General features: G+C 47.4%; 1 protein-coding gene across 1 annotated transcript in view; it reads left to right on the forward strand.

Annotated features, from left to right (window-relative positions):
* Window positions 1-22601, forward strand: part of CTCFL (CCCTC-binding factor like) — a 311708-nt gene that overhangs the window by 9860 nt on the left and 279247 nt on the right. The gene's annotated exons all lie outside the window — the stretch shown is intronic.

Genomic DNA, 22601 nt, shown 5'->3' on the forward strand with positions numbered 1-22601 from the left:
AAGAAAAAGATCAGATTGGATTCATACTCTTGAACTAAAAGCACGATACAAATCTCTCAAGAACTCGGCTCAGGACTTCCGGGCTGTAAACACAATTCCACTCTACAGAAATTCCCGAGCAGATAACATTGCAATCAGTTCCTTCATATAAGACAAAATATCTACTACACAAATTATCAATTGTACACGAGGGGACAACAAGAATCTAACAATGGTGTGTGTCGTTTGTGTAATATCACAGAGAATATGGAGATAGTGAAAAACATGATAATGACGTGCCCTGCAGTGATGGTCGAAAGATTGCTGTTTCTTCTGAAATATGTTGAGAATGCAAGCTCATTGACAGCCGATGAATGGTGAAATTTGTTTCTTTGTGGTGAGAAACCAGCACGAGTATGTGCAGGAATTAATTTCCTAGACAAAATAATGAGCGACCTGTCTACACTTAGTTGAACAAACTGTTATTACGGATTGATTAGATGCACACATGATACGTTTTAAGATGTATAGATTGATGAAAAATGACTTGACTTCATTGGACCTCTAAAAATGGATGTTTTAGTGTGTAAAAAGTTTGTTATAAACTAATTCACAATAAATGAATAAAAAATCCCCCTTAAAAATTCTGACCATTAAGTTTTGAAGAACGAGTTATAGGAGTGGAACTGGTGATATATTCACAGGTTACAGAATTAGTGATGTAATCCTTTTAGTCCTAAATACCATCCATTTCCCCCTTGCAATGGGATATACCACCGAGATGTGTCTGTGGGGTGTTCTGCATCGCACTGCACTCGCCATTCTGCTATGCATAGAGTTTCTGTTCCTGCTTGGGACTGGACCTATTGTCTCTCAGCCCATGCAAATCCATTTCTCTTTTACATTTATTTTGTGTCTCGGACACCCACCCTCAAGGTTTTCCTCTTTTCCTTATCCATGCCATCATTTTTAGCCCATCTATACCATCACAGAAAGGGATGAGCAACATGCATAGTCATCTTGATCGTGTTACCAATTATGATCAATCCAGCACAAACTGGTAGCCATTGACCCATCTGCCGGTGTACAAACAAATCCCCAGACATGTTTCGTCCTTGATGGGCCACCTCTGTGTGGTGCACCTTGCTTGCACAGGTGTAAAGAGCAAGGGAATTCTGTCTAGGCATATCTTGTCTCACCTAGGGTGACAAAACTGTAACCAAATATGATGTGTTGGGAAGACTTTGATTTAATCATAATCACTGGCATTGCTCCGGGTGCGGTCTGGTAACTCTGTAATGGTTTCACTCCCATCTCCTTCCAAAGGGAGACGTTGCCTGCTTCAACTCACGGATTAGACCCATTGAGGCCAAGGTTTATCTGAGATGACTTTTGCACCTGTCCAGAATTATGTGACTTAGCAGTTTGTGACAGGCAGACCTTTTTTGGGGTGGGACCAGTACTGATTTGAATATCGTTTTTGCCCTTCTATAACACATCAGGTTATAAGAACAACGGATGGAATGGTGCCCAGAGCAACTGCTAGTGGTTGTGATTACATCAGAGATTTCTATCATTTTTGTTAGTTTTGCAATGTCACTCAAGTGGCACTAGTTTGTCCAGGCATGGCTCCGTAGCTTGCTGTGCCTGTCGTCCCAAATTACAAATCACTGATAATGTAATTTGATGCCGAGACATGTAACGCGTTATTAGAGAACCGTGCAAAAGAAATGTGACCTAGTAATTTGGAATGGACAGTAGATTGTGGTAAAGACATGCAATTTCACCATCTGTAATGGTGCAGTTAATGAACAATTGAATATCAATTTGCCAGAGCAATTAAAGATGTGAGCAAATATTCAAAGCTTTCTATTGAAGATGAAGAAAAACAGCAGTTTCTGCGTATCGGACGTGAGAGCATAAAAGTCACCTCAGACAAAGGCTTACACCTGTCTGAAATACTTTGTTTGCAGCAATGTACACAAAACGTTCTCAGTGTTTCTCTACAGTCATACTCAGAGGTGCCAATCATGATGGAGACCTAGGGGAAAAAGGGGCCATAGGAATTTGGATTCTTGAACCACCAGTTTATGTCTTTCTTGATCATGAGCTATGGTTGAATTCCAGGAAGATGCAAGAGATAGTTTTGTAATCTCTATCTTCAGACCTCCCTGGGGCACTCGTTCTACACAGAATCATAGGTGTCCAACAGTAATTCAGAAGGTCCAGGCCTCAGCTGTGGGGAAAGACCTCCAGTGGGAACAAGCTGAAGGAACCACTGATATCCTCTCCTGGGTTGAATACGCATATCCTCTGCTTTGGGATAAGGCTGGACTTGAAGTTGTTGACTGTGGGGCCCATTATAAAGGCAGGGTCACACGCCTTTCCAAATGCCACTCACTCAATTTCATGCACTTAGAGCGGAAGAGCCAATCATCCAGATATCGATACATGTGGGTCCCATCCTTCTTTATAAAAGAAGTGACCATCACCATAACCTTCTTGAATTCCAGGGTAGTAGAACTGTGGACAGAGGAGAATACTCCTTATTGCACCCCTCATGCAATAGGGTACAGGTCTCTCCTGTGTGGAGGTGAGGTGGGAATGTGGTGAACAGTGTTCATCACAATCACTTTGCACAACTAGTTACCCTTCTACAGGGTGGTAAGATCTTATGATGCGGGTGAGCATTTTGAAACAGTGTGGACGCAACAATACCATGAGCTGCAACCGATCCCTGATGGTGAGGTAGAAACCGTGGGAGAGTTGTAAACATAGGACCTCATCAATAGCTCTCGTCTGCTTGACCACTTGGGCTTCTTGTTCTAAGTTTTACAAGATTGGATGTGAGAGAAAAAAAGATGAGGATGGTTAGGGAATAGAGACAAACCCCTAAAAAAGATGGGGCATACATTTAGTTTGATCTCCGTCAGTAATGGCACCAAGAAAGCTTGTTGGCATCAAAATGCAGGTCAAGCACTTAACCCCCTCCCAACTAAAGAATTCATAGCTCTATGTAACACGTTCAGGAAACAAGCATTCAAGACTTTAGGCTCCCCCGCCTTGGGTATGGTGTGGGCGCTAGGGCCCGACCATGTCTTTGTTACAATGCTGGAAGAATTAGAAATATACTCCAGAGGAAATGAAGAAGCCTCAGTGGCTTGTACTAGCAGTCGTGGGGCCAGTCTCTCAAGTCATAATACACAATGGAGCAGTTGAACATATATTCTATCACATCTAATGGTTATCAAAGAGAATCGAATCAGACATTCAAGAGATGCGGAGGCGCCTGCGAAGAGATCTAGCCTACTGGCGGTTATAGACCATTTGGTATGAAGACATTGGGCCTCATTACAAGGTTTGCATTCTTGGTGAGGGACTGTTTGTGATGACACCTGCTGCAGTACCTACGCGCCCCGTTAAATTAAAAGGGTTTGTCCATGAGAGTTGAGGTGATGTTAAAGATCTTGCGTCGCACCAGGTTTAGCTACTACGGAGACTTAGAGTCCCTCCACTCCGTTTGTGACAATATATAATGGTTGTGTTGAGCTATCCCTTGATAGTGCGCCGAAAAATAATGGAATGGCAAGTAGTGATGATTAATCAATTCCTGTTTATTTTTGTGATGTTAGAGCCTTTGTGGATGACACGTGTTTCGGCAGAGCTGCCTTTATCCTGACAGGACACTCGTACATACGGAGGACTTCTTTGTATCAGGTGGGATTCATCCCTGTGAACTTCAGCACCTTTATGCATTATGCAGTGACTTATGAGCTATCTATATAGCCTGGATTCGATAAAGGCAGCTCTGCCGAAACACGTGTCATCCACAAAGGCTCTAACATCACAAAAATAAACAGGAATTGATTAATCATCACTACTTGCCATTCCATTATTTTTCGGCGCACTATCAAGGGATAGCTCAACACAACCATTATATATTCTCATTACAAGGTTGGCTGTCCGGTAATAACGATACCGGTAAGGCATTACCGGCATCGTTTACTGGACCGGCCCATCGTGACCTGCAATGCCGGTCCTACCAGCATCGACAGGGACCCGCTGTGGCCGTGCACCACCGTACCGGCATGCGCGCAGGTGCCGTGCCAGTAACACCGGCATCCTGCAAGGAAGAGGACATTACGAGTTGCACGGACATGCATATACCGGCATCCAGATGCAGGTAAGAAGGGCCACCATGGTGCCGGCAACACCGGCATCGTGGATCACCCGTTAATAGCTAACTGCTGTGTTCCCAACTGCCACAGGTGCACACAATCAGCACAGGTGGAGGCAATGGAGCCTGGCCCTGGACAAAAGGAGCATACCCACACACCACACCCCTTCCAAGACCAGAATGATTCCACTTGCAGTTGCGATACTGGAGCTGGAGGACATGCATGCACTGCTACTCCTTGAGCAGGCAATACACCAGGGATTACAGAGTAGACACAGGAGAAGAAGAAGGGTGAAACTGGGCCAGCAAATCCCACCAGTGCAGGCAGTGGTTCCCCGCAGGCAGCCACCAATCCCGCGCATAAGGGCCAGTCCACTCAACGTAACCCCAGCACAGATCCACACCCTGTACCGCCTGGACAGGGACACCATCACCACCATAGTGGAACTAATACATGAAGACTTGGTCTGCCTGATCAACATCCGCACCACCATCCCTCCTCTGCTGAAGGTGGTGTCTGTGCTCCACTTTCTGGCCACAGGCACCTACCAGCACACAGTGGGGCAGATGCATGGCATCTCACATCCATGTTTTTCAGGTGTGCTAAACCAAGTGCTGGATGCACTCCTAAAGCATGCAAGTGCCTACATGTCCCTACCATGGACAGCACAGGAGGTGAATGACACCAGAATTGCATTTCATGCACTGGCAGGCATGCCCAGTGTCATTGGTGCCCTTGACTGCACCCACGTGGAGTTGGTAGTCCCGCATGCCGTTGAGGTGGTGTACCGCAATCTGAAGCTATACCACTCCATCAATGTGCAGATGATGTGTGATGCCAGCAAGATGATAACACATTGCTGTGCTAGATTCCCAGGATCCACGCATGATGCAATGGTGTTGCGGAACTCGTCGCTACCCCGCTACATGGAACCACATGCTGCCTGACGTGCCTGGCTGCTGGGTGAGTCTGCTCACTGGGCCATGGGAGTGTATTTTGGGGGGTACATGCATATGCAACATGTCTGCTCTCTGGGCCATGGTAGTGTATTTTGCGGGCGCAGGGGGTACATGCATATGCAACCTGCCTGCTCTCTGGGCCATGAGAGTGTATATTGGGGGTGAGGGGTACATGCATATGCAACCTGTCTGCTCTCTGGGCCATGGGAGTGTTCTCATTGGGGTGTCTGGACACTGTCCATGCTGGCAAACACTGTGCCCATAACCATTCAAATTTGATGCATGACACTGACAATGGAGGCCGACATACTCTGGCCGCACAACAATGTGTAAATGTCAGTCTCACAATCAGAGCACACCCCTGAACTTGTCCACTGGACATCATCTGACCGTACCCCCTGCACCACAATGCACCATCATGCAGTCACAAACCTGAATACACATGACCACATCGAAGCACCTCGCAGGTCAGGCATCCATGAGTGCGCAGTATGAATTCCCACTCTGGGAATTCCCTGTCACTGCCCCTCCCCAACAGTAACACTGCCTAACACCATGGCAACATGTGCAGATGAATGCTAATGGGAAAATCACATGTGATAAGGATGCTTAAAATTGAACCCATCAAGTAGTGAACAACAACAACATGGGTGTGAATGGTGCGGGAATCACCCACAATACATGAGTACCAGCATGCAAGTCGACTCCCTGCATCACCCAAAGAACGCATCCCTACACTGGCGGACCTTAACAACAATCACATTGTGCCATTGTGACATGTGTGAAGATGTCAAGGGACATGTGCATGGCGTCATCAATTATTCAATAGCATGATAGTCTAAACAACATGTATCATGTTGGCCATCAGTCTAATGCATCTAGCATTGCCCAACATGCATTTGGTCTCATCCCCTGCCACACATGTGAGTACATCATGGACCTTTTCGCTCCATCTGGGTGAGTGGTGATTCCAATGTCAAGGCCCCTAAGTTTTGTCCATCACCCAAGACCAGCACCAGGGATTACCAAGTTGTGTACAGGACAGATAGTTGTGCAGATGTGCAGTCAATAGCTGCCATTGACGATATACTGCATATGAGCATGAACAATGTACAGGCTAAGCACAGAGTGAATTGAAGAAATAACCTCACACATACCTTTTTGTGCTCCCATGCAGGTGATGCTGGCTATCCCCTGAAGCTGTGGCTCCTCACCCCTGTCAGGAATCCGCAGAACAGGCACGAAGAGGACTACAATCGTGCTCATACACGCATTCGTGTGGTCATAGAGCAAACCTTTGGCCTGTTGAAGGCACGGTTTTGCTGCCTCAGCAGGTCGGGTGGCGCACTCATTTACGGGCCTGAGAAGGTGGGCAAGATCATTTCGGTATGTGCCATGCTGCACAACATTTGCATCCGGCGCAACGTACCCCTGCCACCGGACCTGGACCAGCCACCACTGGGTGAGGATGAAGATGATGAAGTAGAAGATGTTGCACAATGGCCTGGTCGCGATGCACATTATGGACGTGTTGTGCGCCAATCATTGATCACCCATTTTTTCTGAGGCATTGGGATGAAGGGGGAGTTTGGAATGTTGGACTCTGGGCACTGGGATTGGGGGACTCGGCACTGGGATTGGGGGACTCTGGGCACTGTACACTGTCATGCAATAAATTGACACACGCTCAAGAAGCAATGTCCAGTCATGTGATTTTTTTAAACACAACAGGTGTATTGAACTGATATAAATGTGAACATGAATGAACCCTCCACCTGCAGTTCATCTAACTCTACCTCTATGCTCCCTCCACCCCCCAACACCCTCACACACCACCTCCCCGCCACCCCAAAAAAAACCCACACACCCCCTCCCCCACCCCATTACCCCCACACACCCCTCACCCATCACCCCCACACACCCCCTCCCCCTCCCTCCACCCCCAAACACCCCCTCATACCCTCTCCCCACACCCCCAACACCCCCACACACCAAGAGCTCAATATGTGTCCAAATGGACTGACAAGAAATACGTCCAAGGTTCCCCTCCTATTGCCGCCCCCTTTTCGATGAAAGGGGTTGCATGTCCGGACGGCGCATGCTGCACAGGGACCTGGGCACAGGGCTTGTTTGGGTTGAGTTAGGAGGTGTGGTTGTCGTGGATGTGGACAGTTGTGGCTCGGATGCCGCAGGACACCGTTGCTCCATGTTGTTGGCCATGCGTTCCAGTATTTGTGCTACAGATGCAAATGCCCTCATGGACCCGCTTTGCCGTACGGTTTACAGCCCGGATGATGGCCACAGTGTTCTCTCTGTTGGCCCTGCGTGTTGCCTCCCTATCAGACACATATTGCTTTATCATGTCATGCATTGACTGTTGACGGGCCTCCATTCGCGACATCCAGCCATCCATGTCCCGGATTGAGGTGGTTCGGGATGATTGTGTTGCTGGTGGGGACATGCGCAACAAGGGCCTATCCTCTGGTGGAGACCTCTCCTCCTGGCTGCGGTGACCTTCAGGCTCATGATGAGGGGTGCCCTGTGGTGTGTCCTGCGCGCTGGCCGTGTGTCCACCATCCCCCGACATGCTGCCTCCTGCATTTGGGTCCTCCTCATGCCCCTCGTCGTCACTGTGTTGTGTGGATGCTGCAGCCTCGCCCACACAACTTGTGGCTGCCAACTGTGTGCCGCCAAGGTCGCTTGCCACTGATGTGGACTCATCCCCGGCAATGTGTGTCTCCTTGTGGGCCGATGCATGCATGTGTGGCATGTGTGGCAGTTGCCCCTTGGAAGAACTGAGAACTGGGGACACTTGAGCATCCTGATTGCTTTAAGCTCTGTGAACTCACAATGTTCACACTTTTCTCTGCAAAGATCTCCTGGGTTGCTGATAAACATCCAATTTGCAAGCCGGTGAATTATACCAATTAACATTTTCGAAAATGATACGTTTCCGTCAGATGTGTTCTAATGATGAATTTGCTTCATTATATGAGCATGGATGATGATACGCAAAAGCATCTCAGTTAAAACCTCAACATATCATCCTATAGTTATAAAATGAACACTAATACATGGCAAATAGTATGAATAACAATAGAAACAATTGCACCTAGCTAAGACATCTACTCTATCCCCTCCCCTAAATCCACCACATCCACTCTTGAGAGAGTGCAACATTGGTAGGTCCCAATAATCCGGGTACTCTGTCCCATTTGTCCACCTCATGCAAAGCAATTGCACATTGCCCTCATATTTTCCAACACTTGGGGTTAATAATCTCTAGGCTAGACCACCTCTTTCTTGTAAACATAACTGACAAAGGCCTAACGTTTAGTAGAAGTGAGGTCTGATTCTTATTTCCAGATATTGAGAATAGTGTTCTTGGCTGACAAGAACCCTGAATGTAGAATCCTTTTTCTGCATGTTTAATGTTCAGTAGTGGGATACCCTCCCAAAGAACTAGATTTTCCCCCTCAATAATCTTCTAACTCCCCATCCCCCTGACCCTACTGCGAACTCCCCTTACTCAAGTGAACTCCCCTTACTCAAATTAATAATTTGTGTTCTTCATTCTCTTCTGCTTCTCCTCCACTGCCCACACCATCCTCTAATCTGTTACCCTTCTGTTGTTTTACTCTCCACTCTGTAGTCACCCACTGTCTTATGCTGTAATGGGGCCAACCCCACTCTTCTCCCTCGGATTCTCTTCCATCAGCCCTCATTCCTTTGGTATATCCTGACTTTTTTTCCTACCTGACTTCTCCATTTAACTCTTCTTTCTCCAGGTTTATCTTTTCCCTTCCCTTTAAGCATGCCTAAATGTGTCCAATTATTTAAAATCCAACTCTTGACTCTATTACTGTCCTATATCTCGTCTTCCGTTTCTCTATAAGCTTCCTAAGTCTGCTGGCTACTATCAACTTTCTTTATCTTGAGTTCAATTCCCTTCTGCCTCCATTATTAATTTGGCTTCTGACCCACTCATTTTACAGAAATGGCTCTTCTGTGGTTTCTAATTTCCTCACTTCATTCCAAACATTCCTTCATTTATTTTCTTCTAGACCTGTCTGCTGAATGGGAAGGATAGCTCAGGGGCAACTCTATGGGCTTGTAAGCAAGACTGCACTGAGCAGCACAGGTTCGGTACCCGGCCCTGCGCTAAGAGGCTGAAGTCTGGCATGAAGCACATTATAAGAAATCAATAATTTTTTTTAATTTGTACTGCTCTTGACATGGTGCATCTTTAAGTTCTTTGATTTTTTTCTTTCTTCAGTTGGTGTATCTGGCTCTCTCCTTTCCTGGGTGTCGTCTTGCCTTTCTAGATGCTCTTATTCTCCAGCATGGGGTCTGGCATGGATTCACATGCTCATGAATATTCCCCGTCGTCGGGCCGGGAATCCTCGGTAAAGAAAAAATCAGTATCAGTTTAGTTTCCGATCTGTCTTTCTCAGTAGTAACCAATCACTGGTCTCTGGGTCATACTGCCCCCAGCCAATGACTGCCCTCTCCCTAAGCCCCGCCTCTGGCAGCCCTCAGATTTTTACCACACGTTCAAGTGTTGGGAGTCCTCGTGTTTAGCTCTCAAGCTTTTACTGCGTTTTCATGCTTTTTCGAAGAGAATTTCTCATTTTCCGGTCAAATAGAGCCTCAAGCTCCACCGTCTCTACATCCGATTAACGGGGATCCGTGTCGGATTTTTCTACGCCCCTCAAGGGTGAAGATTTCATCGAGTTACACTTCTTGGAGGAGTCCAGAAGTTTCTGCGGCTTACCCGAACATGGCCCAGGAGAAAGGAAGCTCGACGCCTGGAAAGCTGTTCAGGGTTTGCCCTGGATGCCAGCTGCAGAATGGGTTCAAGGAGGACGAGCACTCGAAATGTCTCTACTGCCTTCATGAGGACAAAACGCACGTGGAGAAGGACTGTGCGTTTTGCAGGAACATGTCAGAACGGACCATCAGGGACGACACCTTCGTCTCTCCAAATGGCTGGAAGGAAAGAGCCCGTCAGGTAAGAAAAAGAAGAAGTCTGAGCGGTCTTCTGAGTCCTGTGAGGGCGCCCCGGTGACGGGGGCCCAACAGAAGGCAAAGCACCGCGAGTCCGCAGGCACCGGGAGCACTGAACGATCGGGCTCCTCGGCTGCCAGGCAGTGCGCACCCTCTCCAGCGCCATCAGCCATGAGCCAACGCTCTGGCTCAGGGAAAAGGAAGGCTGAGAACCCGAAGAAGCTTCTGGAGAGGCCCCGGTCGAGCTCGAAGGATCCGGCCAAGGGGGAGCAAGGCGGTGACCCTCTCCCCAAGGTGAAGGCCACAGGCCCACACAAGGTGGTAAAGGCCTTGATTCACCCGGCCAAGGCCTCTATCGAGGAAGTTGCGGCGGCCCAGGCGCAGCCTGTGGAGGCTACACCAGTTGAGGCGACCTCGGGGCCCAGAGTCTCCCTGCCTCCGTGGAGGGAAGCCTCTTTCAGACCCATTGAAAAGACCCCCGTGAAGACCCTGGTGGAAAAAGAGGGGGGGCGGTGGCCATTGTGGACACGGACACAGCATCCGAGGAGGAGTTGGTGGAAGTCTTCGAGGGCCTCGACGAGGGCGTCGAAGAGGCCCGTTCCCACGGGAGGGATCCCGACGAAGGTGACGACGAGTGGGAACTACGTCAGGATCAAGTGGATCGACTCTTCCGACGATGGGGAAAACCGCAGATCGGCCTGTTCGCGACGGCGATGTACTCCAAGTGCCAGAGGTTCGCCAGCAGGTTTCACCAGCCAATGAGCATGGGCGATGCTTTCTCGTTCCCCTGGGACGGCCTGTTCCTGTATGCGTTCCCTCCGTTGCCGCTCCGAATCGTCAACCAGCTCAAGAGGTTCAGGTGCAGGATGATTCTCGTCGCACTGGCGTGGCCGAAGCAGATCTGGTTCCCGGACCTTCTGGACTTGTCAGCGTCCCCACCAGTCAAGCTGCAGACGGACGCGGATCTTCTCTCCAGAGAAGGAGGCGCCATACTTCATCACGACCCGGAGTCGCTGAACTTGCAGGCCTGGCTCCTGCAGCACTAGAGTTTGGAGGGTACGATAACCCAGCTGACTGCAGAGAGGTTCTTGCAAAGGCCAGGGCGTCCTCAACTCTCAAGTGCTACGGACATAAGTGGAAGAGGTTCTCTGTCTGGTGCTGTGCACAGAAGATTAACCCTCTGCGGATTACGGCCCCTCAAGTGCTGCCGTACCTACTGTCGCTGGCCAAGGCTGGACTGGCTCACGCCTCCATCAAGATACATCTGGCTGCGATCTCCCGATACACCAGAACCACAGGACGGGCGTCCTTGTGGTCCCATCGCCTGGTGAAGGAATTTTTGAAGGGACTGTTCCGATCGCTGCCGCCGGTGAAGGCCCCTGCCCCGGCGTGGGAGCTCAACGTGGTGCTGACCAGGCTCATGGGGGCGCCATTCGAGCCCCTGTATTCGGCACCGCTGAAGTTCCTGTCGTGGAAGACTGCGTTTCTTGTGGCCATCACCTCCGCATGACAAGTGGGAGAGATCCAGGCCCTTTCCTGCAAGCCTCCATACTTTACTTTTCACGACACGAGGGTGGTGCTGAGGACGCACCCATCCTTTATGCCCAAGGTGCCGTCGGACTTCCACCTCAACGAGCCCTTGGTGTTTCCTGTTTCCTTCCCGTCGCCTTCTTTGCCGTCCGAGAGGACTTTGCACTCGCTGGATGTGGCTAGAGCGCTGAAGTTCTACGTGAACCGCACAAAGAGTTTTCGGAAGACATCACAGCTATTTGTGAACTTTGGACCTGTGAACCAAGGGAAGGCTCTCTCAAAGGCTTCCATTTCCAGATGGCTCTCCGGCTGCATCATGCACTGTCATCGGTTGGCAAACCTGCCGTTGCCTGGCCGTCCGAGAGCCCATTCGACCAGAGCTATCGCTGCTACCACAGCGTTCTTGTCTGATGTGCCCCTGCTGGACAGCTGCAGGGCTGCTACGTGGAGGTCGACGCACACCTTCACGAGATTCTACTGCGTCAACCGGGATTCCAGGGAGGAGTCCAGGGTCAGCCAAGCAGTGCTGCGCAACCTGTTCGCCTAAGGTGAGCCTGGTGAGGAGGTAAAAATTGCTTAATGTTGAGTTTTTGATGTAATGCTTAATGTTGAGCCTTTGCCACCTCCCGTTGGTTGTGCATGTGTGTACTGCTATGTATTCTTATATTCATGAGCATGTGAATCCATTCCAGACCCCATGCTGGAGAAGGAACAAGTTACTTACCTGTAACTGTTGTTCTCCAGCATGGGTCTGGCATGGATTCACATGCAAACACTCCCTCCTACCCCTCTGCGGCTCTTCACTTGGTCATACTGCCACTTTGCGTGCTACCAAATCTGAGGATGGCTGCCAGAGGCGGGGCTTAGGGAGAGGGCAGTCATTGGCTGGGGGCAGTATGACCCAGAGACCAGTGATTGGTTACTACTGAGAAAGACAGATCAGAAACAAAACTGATACTGATTTTTTCTTTACCGAGGATTCCCGGCCTGACGACGGGGAATATTCATGAGCATGTGAATCCATGCCAGACCCATCCTGGAGAGCAACAGTTACAGGTAAGTAACTTGTTCCTTCTGTCTGCTTGGTTGGCAACTCCTCCTGTTCACTATCCATGCGCTTGGCCACTCCACAAGGTTCAGTCCTTGGTTTCTATTATTCTCTCTCTCTACACCGTTTATTTCTCTTCCATTATTCTCCCTTTTGGCCTTCGCAATCACTTTTAATGCTGATAATTCTCAGTTAATTCCCTCTTTTCCTACCTTTTCCGACCAACTCCACTTTTTTTCCCCAGTCTTTCTGCTATAAAGCTGTGCATGCCACCACCTCTCTTCTCAGCTCTACAAAAACTAAGTTTCTCTTTAATCCTGCCCCCGCTTATGACTGTGCACTTCCTATGTCTATTTATTTCCTCCCAAGTCTCTTGCTCTCTGTTTCAAGGGAAAAGCTTTGTAGTAATAGAAAATCTGTAATGTTCTAGTTTGGTGGAGTCTTTTCATTCTTGAAACTAGGTACTTCAGTGTCTTGTCATGCATGGATTTGTGGATAATGCATGGGGATTTAAAAGCAATTATTTGTTGCAGAAGTAACTAGTGCATGATCTTCAAGGCTTGTTTGATCACGTGTTTTGATACTTAGCCTGTTGTGTTTGTGTGAGGGTGGGGGCACTAGAAGGCCATGGGTTTGGGGGAATGAGGGGAATGGGTAGTGCTGTGGTCTCGGGAGCTGCTGGGGCAATGATGGCACACCATCGGGCACCGACGGCAGTTTGCCTGACACCCAGGCTCCATGCACGGCCCGCCCGACCGACGTCGGAAGGGGGAATGAGTCCAGGGGAAACACCGCCAAGAGCCCCAGGCGGCTCTACTCACCTGTACGGCCAACGGGCCCCGGACCATCAGCATGGCAACACAGGCAGAAACCTCTCACTGGCACGCCGTACAATGGGGGCGGAGCCTACAAGAAGCTCAGATGCTGGGCTACCAACGTGGACTGGGGGATTGGTGGGAGGTCCTGACACACTCAAAGGGGCAAGGGGAACAGGAAGGAGGCGGCAGCTCTCTTTTCAGGGGCAGGACTTCCAGGTTATCAACCAATCCAATGGAGGTGAGAGAACAGGTCCCTGAATGGCACACATACAAGCCTATCACAGAGGATAAAAGGAAATGGACTGATGATCCTGTTGTTGCTTATTGCAGGGAGAATTAGAGGAGAGTGGAAGCGACTGGTGGGCATATCCGGGCTCGAGCGAGTAGGAGAAGCGGCCAAAGGAATACTTACCCCAGATTTTAATCCCACAGTGAAGTAACTGCCTTAAAGTCTGTGGTTACTCGGTTCTTGACCTTTTGCAGTTTCCTTGAATAAAGTATTGTTTAGCATCAATACCGGCTCCTGTTTTGATTCCCACAGTTTGCATGCTGGAATTACGCCAGGGAGTACGCCATCCAATGTGTTATCCAACCTCCTTCTTCAAAGAAGTATTTTTTTTGTCTTGCAAAGAGCTTAGCAGCCTTATATTAGTTTAGCTCTTTCAGCTGCATTCTAGTTCTTCTCAGTGCTCTCAGGGTTTAGGGGAGCCCTTCCTCTTATGTTATATTTCAAGTCTTGCTATCTCTGCTAGAAGGATTTCCCCATTCCCTAAATGTGTTGCATTTAGAAGCCCAAAAACACATACAATTAGCCCTTATGGAGGCCTTCTTTTTTTAATTTATTTTTGTAAACATCTTTATTCGAGTACTTATTGGTCAAGTTTGACTTTTTACACTATAAAAAAAGTATACACAGTTTATAAAACACGGTTCATAAAAACAATTCAATACATTTCATGCATAGGTGTAATATTAAATAAAACAAAAAGAAAAAAATGCATATTTACAACTAAAAAAGAGACTAGTTTATCTAACTAGTATATAGAGCTAGTCATTGCCCCGGTGCTATCTGTCCATGTGGAGCGTATCTGTTGTCCCTTTTGATTTTTTCCCCCAGGCTCTTTGCCAGACATGGAATGCCGCTGCTGTGATCACGAGTGAGTCTGCCCCACAGATTGCATTCCAAAGTCGGTCTGTCTGTTGCATCTTGAACTTAGAATACCCCTTCTCATATTCCCTCATGAGTGCTGGGCAATTTGTAAGTATGTGTCTCTGAGATTCCACTGGACCGGCACACAGGCGACACTGCCTTTCGGCCCATTGGATCTCCTCCCAAGCCCCAGAATTTTCCAATACCGGGAGAATATTTCATCTAAGTGAGAGAATGAATCGTGTTAATGTGGGGGTGCTAAGTTTTGTAAGGTAGGATCTTGCCGAATCCCTGTCAAAACCCTGGTGGGAATAGGCTGTGTATTTTCGTAGGGTTGCCAAGTGGTTCACCCCCAGTGAAATATCATGGAATCTAGTTTTCCTCTCCAGCTTTGTCAGGTGAAGTTCTAACCAAGTTACCGGAAGGGTTTTTGATTCCCAGATCCTCAAAGTGTTGTGCCATCGTGTTCCCCAGTTGCCTATACCAAACGCTTTTTTTGCAATGGATTGAACAGGGAATTGTGAGGCTCAGTATCGTCAGCTCCCCAGTTTCACTGGGCTGTATTTTTACCCTCATTTTGCAGGCCGCGATCTTCCATAGTGAGAGCAGTGAGGGTAGCCCTAATTCAAGACGCACTACTTCTACTGGTACACTAGATGGACGAGCGAGCAGAGAGCACAATATTTTTGCCTCCATCTTTGGAAGCCAGTCAATCATATTTAATTGAAAGATTTCTAGAGCATATAGGAAGCTGGGGACTATCGATTGCCTATATACTCTGGTCTTAGCCTGCATAGAATTGCCACCATAGGTGTGAATTATCTTTTTCATCACCAACCACTTTTTCCAGACTCTGGTTGTCACTCCCTCCCTCAGTTGAGTCTGGATAAGTTTTGCTCTGATCATCGTTCCCAGGTACTTGTATTCTTCCGTTTGTTCCAGGTTTACCTCACCTAAGTTCCATCTGAATGCGGTGGCCCTGTATGCTCCTTTTCCTACCATGAGGACTTTGGTCTTTGTGCTGTTAGGGTGTAGCCCATGTTCTCTGGAATAAATATGCAAGGCCTCCAACGAACGCTAAAGTCCTATGGCCGTTTGATCTATGATAACAGTATTGTCGGCATACATTAGACAGCTAAGGACTTCCCTTCCAAATTGAGGGGCGGGGGGGTTACATGCCTTGTCTAGGGCTTTTGCTAGTTCTGACGCATATAAATTATATAGCAAGGGGACCAGAGGGCATCCCTGCTTAAAGTCTCTGTTAGTTGAGAGGGACTTAGTAAGGGTTCCTTCCTGGGAAAGTCTCACCTGAAACTCTGTTTCAGAATAGAGTGCCTTGATGAAATAGCAGCCAGGGGTCTATTCCCCATCTTGCTAACTTTTCCCATAACTTTACTCTAATGACGCTGTCGAACGCAGCTGTGTAGTCCACGAAAGTGATGGAAATCGCTGTGCCGGGATAGGCATGGGTGTCTGTTATCAAAGTCATCAGGGCCCATATGGAGTGGGTTGTTCCGCATCTCTTCCTTAAGCCAGTTTGGTGAAAGGGAAGCAGGCCTTCTCCCTTTACCCACTCAGCCAGCATTGCTAACAATCTAAAATGTGAAGGTGATTTATTGAGGCCCTTCCTGTGGACTGGCATAAGTATTCTCTAGCTCTTAGATAGGATCCCTGTTTCACAGATGTGTATAAAGAGGGATTGCAGGAGAGGACCCCATAAAGGGGGATCACTCTTCAACCCTATGTAGCAGAGACCATCAGGCCCTATTGCCTTTGAGGATTTCATCTTGACTAACAGCCCCTCTGGATTTGCTCCCCTTATGTGATTTTCCACTACTGTGTCCCTAATTGTACAAGTTTCCATTTGATCCCCCAGCTCCCTGTCCCGTCTAGAGATGTTCCCAACAAAGGCGTACCGTTGTGCCCCAGTTACCCCCACACACCTCCAATGTTATGCTGCCCATCCCATTACTATGAATGAGAGGCCAGGACTTCTTGGAGTCATGTATTTTCATCAGTTTGTCTATATATCTCCAGGCAGCTGAGTGTTCCCCATATTTATAATTCCGCAACCATACTTTGTACCTCAATTTGGCCCTTTTCCGTAGTTTTCTCTTCTCTAGCAGTGGAATATTCTGTGATCTTTTGATTCTCCTTATTAGTGAATTTAATTCCCTTTTGACTTAAATGTTCCAGGGTCAAATCTGGATCTTACTTCTCACAGATGTTTGGCAATCACTGGTTGTCTGATGGGGGATATTTGGCCAATGTGTACACCAATCTCTTTAGATCCCAATTACAGTTGGCTAAGATGTCTTCTTCACTCTGTCCAAGTGCTCCAACTGCTTGGCTAAAATGGGTGATCCGGGCTTCTGACCAGAGTAATCTGTTTCTCTGCAAATTAATTGTGGGGGTTCACGGGACCTGCAATGGTACATCTGTCCATGCTTCCATTACACTTCATACTTAGTGTAGCGTGATCGCTACTTGGGGCAGGAAGTATTTCAAACTTCGGGGAAGCCCTCTTAATGATCGTGTTTACAAAGATGAAATCAATACTGCTCTTGTATGTTACATTTGACTATGTTGTTTGCGTTTTCCCAACTGTTACTAAAAAGGGGGAGAGTTCAAACTCATCTAGGGCCACTCTGTAGTTGCATGCTCTGGGTCACAGGCCACCCTCTCTCCCCAAACAGATATTACCTGCCTGGTTATAGACACAATCCACATTAAAACCCCCTGTCAGGATGATGCCACCCCTTAAAAAAGTAGTGGCTCCAGTTTCTGAGGGTGTCTACCAAAACCTTTCTTAAACCCTTTGTCCCCTCCCCTCCTGATGGGTCATATAGCGTTAGCACCAATGTGGGTCGTCCTACCTGCCAGAAGTTATTTACTTGACCACAAATTAGGTTACTGTGAGGTGACGCAGTTTAATATTTGTTAGGTTCAGATACGTTTTTGCCCTGATGAACAGACCTCCCATAGGGTGACCCTTCTTAAGGGGTTTTGATAAGTTAAATAGGATCGTGAAACCTTCCAACTCAAATCAGGTCGTCAGCCATATCTCCTGGAAACATAATAGCTGCACCCTCTTTATCAATTCCCGCACTGGCTGGTAGTGGAGGAAGGAACAAAAGCCTCTTGTGTTCCAGGAAATAAGCTGCCAGTCATCAGCCCTTGGTCACAAACTAGATATTTGTATTGGGGACCAGTACCCTGTCTTTCTCTCCTTTCCCTGCCTGTCACTGCTTGTTTCCCATGATAAAGGCTACTTTTTTATCTGGGGGTGGTGCTGCAGGGGAGATACTTTGAGCATGTGGCCAGAACAATACAAACTCAAAACCCAAGTCTTTAAACGCCAGATCGTTTTTGCAGACATTTTTCACCATGAAAGAGGAGATTAAATTAACCAGCACCCAGTTGGTTGAACTATCAGACTTTGGAAGCTCCAGCTTCCCTATGTCTCTTGACGTAATGTTTTCCAGTGAAGGAACCAAGTGAAACAGTTCTAGGAGCCATGATTGGTTAAGAAATGGGCTGGTAACGGTAGGGTTAGTCTCAATCAACTTTACAAAGGGTTTGTCTCTGTAGTATTCGTCTCTGTCTCTGTTTACTGTTATAGATTGGAAGTGGGGGTTGTAGTTTGTCCACTCTTCGCTTCCATTAGTCTATAGAGTGACGTATGCTATAGGCTCCCCCTTTGGGATTTACTGGGTGTGGAGGCAGAGGAGAACTTGTGAAGTTTTGTTTTCCATCACGCTGGTCTCCGTCTATCCCCTCTTGGTCTGTGGTGGTAGCCCTGAGAGTTGTTTTAGAGGGAGGCTGTCTGCCATGCCCGGTTGATTTGGTGTAGGACGCAAAAGCCGAGGGGCCCACTCCGCCTACTGGGGCCCTCTTTTCTGGTGTGCGAGGTGTGACATCTAGGCATGCTGGAAGTAATTTGTTAATCCCCTGTGGGGGGGGGACTTGCAGTCATTCAGTGGGCCCTGTAATTGTACCCTCCTTATTGTGCCATCCCCAGCCGATTGCTGACTGTCTTTTTTCCTCATTAGCTTTTTAAGGGGCTTTTCCGGTCCATCTCTGGCATTGGATTTTGTGATTGCTCTCAAATTGGTTTCTTGCTGCTTCTTTCTTGTTGACAACTGCTGTTTCTTTTGGGGTCTTCTATGAGGGGGCGAAGTATTTTCCATTAGGGAAGTTTTGGCACAAAGGGCCTCTATGGCATCACTCTCTGAGGTCGCCACCATGTAACCATCCCCCTTGGAAGAGAGTGGCTGGAGTAAGTAGTTATTTCCTTTCCCGAGGGAGGTTGTGGCTTCTTTTGTTAATAGATCATTCATGGTCTTACAGTTTTGGAATTGGGCCTCCATTTTGCCCCTGCTGTGATCCAGGTGTCTCTGTCTGACCTTGGATTGATGAGTGGTTTCGGGCACTTCAAGTTCTTGGCTGGCCCTAAGTATCACGTCTACCACTCTTGCCAAAGTGTCTTGGATCCCCCGCTGGTCCTCTGCGATTTTAGCTCAGAGACTCAAGACTGTCTCTATTGTTGCATCAAGTGTTACCAAAGAAGGGCCAGTGGTTGCGAAGAATTCTTGGGAGAATTGGGACAAAGTTGAGACCTCAAGGCTCGATTCTTCCTCCATCTCACTTTCACTGGAGGATGAACCATGTGTTGTGAGTTGCTGTTCCAAGTCTGCGGTTTGCGATAAGTTTGAGGCCAGATTGTTATCATAGGCAAAATCTTTTGGACCCATAGAGTTTCTTTGGATAACTTTACAGAGTTTCAGCATAGAGCCATTGTTGTCTATTGATATGTTCTCCACAGAGGCCTCCACTTCATGTTACTCTTGGGACCCTTGCGGCTCCTTCTCAGGTCCTTTGTTTTTGCTGCTTGCGCTTGTCCCAAATAAAGTCTCTATCTTAGCTTGCATAGGGTCAGGAGAGCCCCCTCTCTCTCGTTTTTCATTTTTTTCTGCCTGGAGATGAGATCATTTTTAATTTTGCATTCTGTGGGCTCAAAGGGCGCTTTGCCGATGTGCAACAGTCACTTCTAAGTGTTACCCACTTAGTGGTTTTGGACTTCCCCATCTCTTTGGACATATTTCGCTGTGAGAAAGACTGGGTTTAATCACTGCACCGCCACTCTTGCTTTTTAAGCTATTTTGCACCGTGGTTATGATTACAAGGGGAGCGGCTTCGAGGCAGCAAATCCTGAGATTGTTTATTTATTTCCAGGGTCCCGCAGTGACACCGGGGGTCCTCAAAAATAAGTGGCGAGGGGAGTAGGAGTTATCAAAGGTACCAGGAAAGGGTAGAGCTTGAGGCGAAGAAGGGGAGGCTATGGGAAAAAAAGGAAGCGGAGAAGAAAAAGAAGTGAGCCCCTAGGACGTGAGTTTTCTCAATTGCACAGAGTGCTCTATGCTCAATCACAGCAACTAACAGGAAAACAGTTTGCTTAAAGATGTATCCGGTGCTTACGCTTACAGTTCAACTCCCTACTAGGAAAGCTCTTCACACTCGGTACCCTCCGTTCCCAGCAATAGTGCTTCAGTATTTAAGCACCTCCAGGTAGTCTCTTGGCATATTTGTCCAGCAACCCTGCTCCTTGCACTGGTTTAAGAATGTATATCCCCTGGGCAGTGATATGATATGATGTGATATGGCATTTATAGTGAGCATCGGGAGCGGAGGTGCCGAGCGGCAACAATCTCAACAGCCTCAAATGCCACAACTGCCCCTTTGACGACCTTTGCGGTGCTTAGCGCCTTAATGAGATTTTATGGAGGAGCCCAGGGCGTTCTCTTGCGAGCCAGCACTGCAGGATAGAAATAGATGAGGGGCAATTTGTAGTTCCACAGTTAAATCCTCGTCGGAACGCGGTTCAGGGGAACACAGTGTCACAGAGCAGTAAATAAAGGCTCCAGCACCCGCAGACATCTCTGCCACAACTGCCCCTTTGAGGCCCGTTGCGGCGCTTCGTGCCCCCAATGAGATTTTATGGAGGAGGCCAAGGCATTCTCTTCCAAGCTAGTGTCACAGAGCTGTAAATAAATGTTCCAGCACTTTTGAGGCCCTTCGGTATATATCAACCACTCCCAAAACGATCCATAGCAGGGTCTCGTAAAACAACCATCTTGCTTGCATAGGAATGTTCTACAAGGTATAAACCATCTCAACACTTAAAACTCGCCATCAACTCTCTCTTGGCTCAGAAAAACACTGCACCCATCATCCAATCCTGCTTCATGTCCTCCCAGCAAGTCAGATCGAAACCTCTGGCATAGACCTCAGTTCCCAGTGTTTATTCCTTAGTGCAACTATTCCTGTTTGTATGTCCTCTTGTTTAAACATTGCCATGCTCAAGCACATATCAGAGGGGGCCAGGGTTTATCAGGGAATTCTGCTATTAGTACAGTATGACATTGGTATCGCAGGACCTTCTTTATGCCTATGCGTGAATGTGGAACCAACCATAGGTCCAGCCTTGAGTAGTAGGCATGCAGTACTGAGTACAAAGTGTAATTGTGAGTTTGGAGACACTTTAATCCCCAATATCTACCCTTTGTAACCCCCTTGCAATATCTGCTAGAGCCTTGTGTGCATTTAAGGGGCACCCTTGACTCACTATTAATCTTGAGAAGAATCCAGTTGGACTTTACGGCCCACTCACCAGCAATGTGAAACACAACTGGTAGGGTGTCCTTCTCCCCATCATATCTTCAAAGAAAATGTGGCTTGTCCTGTACTGGGGCATATCTGTTCAGGAATGTATGCTTTTGTGAACAGATCGATTACTTACCTACGAGAGAGGGAAGAACCTTGAGGAACACCACGAAGAAGGTGGGGAGGCTCCTGCCATGTAATCCTGTGCGCCAGCACAAGCTAAACTCAGAATTGGACTGTGGACCTCTTACCCTTGTCTGCAGTAAATAGTGGCAAAATGGTAGCATCTAATAAGGTGGATTTTCTGTGTTGTGCCTTACTCAGTGTGACAAATAGTATGCTAGCACTTGTGAAAGGACAAATGGTACTTTACCACCTACGTGGTACGTTTCCAATCAATGATTTCCATTAATAAATTAAGCCACTGCAAGAATACACCCTGACATTTGGAGAGTAGCTTTCGCTAAACTTGTGAAATTCCAGTATCCGTTGCTATAATCCTCACAAGGTGTCATTTAGTCCTGATAAAACAGCAATCATTTTAATCAATTTAAACTGTAAAATTATATGTTTGTGAGAAGGTACAATTTTGTTCATAAAGGAAGCTCAGTTTTTCATTAAATATTCATGGTTTACAGGTACGTCATACTTAGACAGGTTTGTAAAGACAAAAGGTAAACCATAATCTACAAATGGGGAAAAAAGTGAAGGGTGGCCAAGAATTGGGACTAATCGTTCTATGAGTCAGACATTGGCATACTCATAGTATGGGTCAGACATGAGAATAACTGTAGTGTGGGTCATACATGGGAATAATTGTAGTGTGGGTCAGACATGAGAATAACTGTAGTGTTGGTCATACATGGGAATAATTGTAGTGTGGGTCAGATACGAGAATAATTATAGTGTGGGTCAGGCATGGGAATAATCATAGTGTGGGTCATACATGAGAATAATTGTAGTGTGGGTCAGGCATGGGAATAATCATAGTGTTGGTCAGACATGAGAACATTTTTAGTGTGGGTCAGAAATGAGAAAAAGTTTAGTGTGGATCAGGCATGGGAGTAATCATAGTGCCGGTCAGACATCAGAATAATTGTAGTGTGGGTCAGGCATGGGAATAATCATAGTGTTGGTCAGACATGAGAATAATTGTAGTGTGGGTCAGGCATGGGAATAATCATAGTGTCGGTCAGACATGAGAATAATTGTAGTGTGAGTCAGGCATGGGAATAATCATAGTGTCGGTCAGACATGAGAATAAATGTA

The sequence above is a fragment of the Ambystoma mexicanum genome, chromosome 3p (genome assembly GCF_040938575.1).
Source record: "Ambystoma mexicanum isolate Mex_15411 chromosome 3p, UKY_AmexF1_1, whole genome shotgun sequence".
Taxonomy (NCBI): domain Eukaryota; kingdom Metazoa; phylum Chordata; class Amphibia; order Caudata; family Ambystomatidae; genus Ambystoma; species Ambystoma mexicanum.